This window comes from Cricetulus griseus, chromosome 3 (genome assembly GCF_003668045.3).
Source record: "Cricetulus griseus strain 17A/GY chromosome 3, alternate assembly CriGri-PICRH-1.0, whole genome shotgun sequence".
Lineage (NCBI taxonomy): Eukaryota > Metazoa > Chordata > Mammalia > Rodentia > Cricetidae > Cricetulus > Cricetulus griseus.
Window position 1 is genome coordinate 249,614,056 of NC_048596.1, and position 4,305 is coordinate 249,618,360.

At 43.4% G+C, this 4,305-nt stretch overlaps 1 pseudogene; it reads right to left on the bottom strand.

Annotated features, from left to right (window-relative positions):
* Positions 1-2,678: 2,678 nt before the first annotated feature.
* LOC100761573 lies at positions 2,679-3,513 on the bottom strand (annotated as a pseudogene).
* Between the last annotated feature and the right edge of the window lie 792 nt (positions 3,514-4,305).

Consider the following 4,305-nt stretch of genomic DNA (forward strand, 5'->3'; position numbering starts at 1 on the left):
CTTCTGAACACTCAAACAGCGTCCATCTACTGCTGTGTGCTGTCTGTCTCCTTCATGACTGTTTCCTCAGCCTATGGCAAAGGGCACATGAGGCCCTCCTTCCTCTCCATCTTCCTTCCGCATTGTCCTGAATGCCTGTACTCATGCTCTGCTGACCGTAGCCCTGCTTTGTCAGGCAGGCAGGCGTGCTATTCTTGCTGAAGATAACCCCCCCCCATCAGATCCTTCTAAAGCCACCATTGTGGGAAGGTTCAGAGAGAATTTAAAAGTCCCTTTTTTCTCCCCCAACCTGGCTAGGGTTAAGTATTTCTTTTTTCTTTCTTTCTTTCTTTCTTTCTTTTTTTTTTGGTTTTTTGAGACAGGGTTTCTCTATGGCTTTGGAGACTGTCCTGGAACTAACTCTTGTAGATCAACCTGGTCTCGAACTCACAGAGATCCACCTACCTCTGACTCACGAGTGCTGGGATTAAAGGCATGTGCCACCAACGCCCGGCTGGGTTAAGTATTTCTTAAGAAGGTTTTAAAATAATGACTAAAATATCAATATCTGGTATCTCTATATTTATTCCATATTTTACCACTTCATGGAAGTTATGTGCTTGTTCTCAGAGGCTTTTGTTGTTGTTATAAATTCTTCGGGATTTTATGTACGAAAGATCAGAACATCTTCAAAGAAACAACTCTGCTGGATCCTCTGCTCTCTGAACGTGTTGGCTATGTGTTTCTTCATAGTACCTCTGGGACATCCCACACTGTGTGGGATGAAAGTGCTGACAGTGGATGCTGGTGTCGTTTCTGTATTCTAGAGGGAAGGTACTTAGAGCTTGCCTTAGGGCTTGTCATATGTGACCTTTATGGTTCTCCCATGCCTTATCCACAAAGGATCCTGAATATTATTAGGTATTTCTCTCTTCTCTCTTCAACAGCAACAAAAATGAATGGATGGATGGATAGATAGATAGATAGATAGATAGATAGATAGATAGATAAAATCTTCTGGCACTGGGCCTGGTGGCTCACTGTTGCAGCTTACTGATTCTCTGTTATAAAGTCTGAACTGATAGAAAGGATCTTCCTTAAGGATGATGGGAATGGAAGACAAAAGTTATTCAAACTTCTTAAGGATGAACTAGATGTAGCTCAGTAGAGAATACTTTGTGAGCCTATGGGTTTGGTCCCCAGAAACACACACACACACACACACACACACACACACACACACACACACACACGAATTATAGCAGGGGTTAGGGTGTAGCTCAATTGATAGAGTACTTGCCTACCTGTGTGGGAAGCCTTCCATTCAGTCTCTGGCATGGCATAAACTAGGTATGTTGTCAAACATCCATCGTCCGAGCATTTGGGAGGTAGAGGCAGGAGAACCTGGAATTCAAGGTCATCACTGGCTATGTAGCTTTTTACTTCAAAGGTGATGTGAACTCTCAAGAGACCATGAGACCCCCTCTCAAAAAAAAAAAAAAAAAAAAAAAAAAAAAAAAAGGAGGAGGAGGAAGAGGAGGAAGAAATAACATCAGAAACTAGATTTCTCAATCAGCACTACTACATTCCTTCTGTTAAAACACAAGTGACAGTGGCACATGCCTTTAATCCCAGCACTCAGAAGGCAGAGGCAGATGTCTATGAGTTCGAGGCCAGCCTGGTCTACAGAGCAGAGTTCCAGGACATGCTCCAAAGCTACACACAGATACCCTGTCTCAAAAAACAAAAACAAACAAACAAAAACAAAATAACCAAAACACAGGTGACAGAAGACTATGAACTGTCCAAAACGGACTCAAATGAACAACAGTACTGGAAAATTCGGTGTTTCATCCAGGCAGTTGTGGAGGTTAGGGACTCTCTGTTCTACGTGTATCTTTTCCATCTATGAACAATGGCACTCACTTCTTGGAGAGAACCAAATCCTGAAAGTTGTCCTCTGACCTCCATGTTTATACCTTACCTCAACCCATGTATACAAATATACAAAAAAAAAAAAAGCTGTAGAAATTGTTAGACTGTACCAGAAATACTAACAGGGGAATCATATTATGCATATTCAGGGTGCACTGAATTTTGGGGGTTGTTTTGTCTTTCTGGTTGTTGTGAAATATTACTTTAACTATGTAAAGATGTGTTGCATTTGTTTTACTTTGCCTGCCTAAGGCACCTGATTGGTCTGATAAAAAGCCGAACAGCCAATAGCTAAGCAATAGAGGAATAGGCAGGGCTGGCAAAGAGAAAGAATAAATAAGAGAAAGATTCTAGGCACAGGAAAGAAAAGAGGGGAGAGAACATAAATGAGGGCAACTCCCAGGATCAGCCAGCCAGGCAGCCACCAGCCAGCCAGACATGGAGTTTGGACATAGAGAAAAAAAGGTAAAAATCCCGGAGACAAAATGCAGATGAAGAGAACAGGTTAAATTAAATTATAAGATTTAGTGGAACAAGCATAAAATATGGCCAAGCATTCATAACTAATAGGAAGTCTCTGTTTCATGATTTGGGAGCTGGTTGGTGACCCAGAAGAAAGCCTGCTACATCTGGTTTTTGTTTTTACAAGCAGTCTTTCACTCTGTAGCTCAGGCTGGTTTGGAACTCACAAGATAGCCCAGGCTGGCCCCAGGTTCACAATGATCCATCTTCTTGTCTGTTTGTTTAATTAGATTGTTAGCTATTTAGAAAACCAGTTTGTGAGAATACATACCGTTCAGAGAGAACTGAGATCGCAGGTAGCCCTGGAGCTGAGGAACAGCTTTGAGCTTTGGCAAAATCTTCGAGTCCATGGTTTTCTGATCAGCCTTGCTCTGCTCTGTCATCTCGTATTTCTCCTGCTGCCTGGGCTTGCACAGCTGTTTCTTGAAGTAAGCATCATCAGTCAGGTGTTTGGGGACTTTAACCTTGCTGATACCAACTTTTGTAGAGGTGGTAATGTCAAACTTCTGTGTGTTGTTCAAAGAGGAACTCTGTGGAGAGCAAGAGGTTCTGTCACAAGCAGCAAGCTGCTGCCCAGCTGCTTCAGAAAAACCACCCTCTCGCCCTATGGTGCCCTGTGAGGATAATCAGAATGGTCCCAGGAATGATGGTGGCATGCAGCCTTCTCAAGTGCTGACTGAAGGGCTTTTGCCACGGCTCAGCAGCTTCCGGAGAACATCTTTCATAGGGTAACACCTGGGCATTTTTGGAAGCTTGCCCACCCGGGTACCACCATCCTTGTCACCAACAACTGGTTTTGTGGCAGTTGCAAGGACCTTCTCCTTGTTCTTCTTCTTTTCAACCTTGGTTTTTGCAGCTGTATATTTTCTTTTGTACAAGGCCTTTCTGGAATGTATAGCAGATCTGGGTTACCTGCCAGTTCCTCTAACCAGGTTTGGCTGCAATGGGGCTTTTCCTTCTTGGGATTTTTAACCTCAGAGTCACCCTTTTTTTTGGTTGCACCAGTGGCATCACCACTTTCTTTGCTGCAGGCTTCTTCTCTTTTGTGTCAGGCCTCTCAGTTTTTTCACCCACCATCTTGCAAGATGGGAAAGACAACTAAGGTCTGTTTGTTTGGGGTGTGTGTGTGTGTGTGTGTGTGTGTGTGTGTGTGTGTGTGTGTGTGTTGTTTTTGTTTTTTTGAGACAGGTTTTCTCTGTGTACCCCTAGTTGTCCTGAAACTCAATCTGTAGACCAGGCTGGCCTCAAACTCATAGAGATCCACCTGCCTCTGCCTCCCAAGTGCTGGGATTAAAGGTGTGGGCCATCACTGCTTGTGAATGTGTTGTTCTATAGAAAGAGGTATTACTGGGTATTTTCCTAAACAAACAAACAAAGCCCAGGAAAACCTTAGTGCTCATCTTTGTCAGAGAAGTCTCTCAAGGAAGTGTTTTATTGCAGCTTTGACTTTATCAAGTAGACATTATGGAAAGCATGACAAGGGCTCAAGTGGTGACTTTACACCTTTAACCAGCACTGGGAAGATCTCTCTGAGTTGGAGGCCAGCCTGATCCAAATAGTGAGCAAGTTCCAGGTGAGACAGCGATAAATATATACCCAGGCTGTTGTGGGGTATTTGTACACTGTGCAAAGATAGAGAGCTGTGATTGGCTCAATAAAGAGCGGAACTGCCAATAGCTAGGAAGGAGATATAGGCGGGACTTCCGTGCAGAGAGAGAAAGGAGGAAGAGAGAATCTATGTGAGGAAATGCCACCGAAACATGGAGGGAGAGGGACATACCGGGTGAAAGGAAGGTAAAAAGCCACATGGTGAAATGTAGATTTAAAAAGCAGGTTAATTTAAGTTATAAGAGCTAGTGAGACAAACCT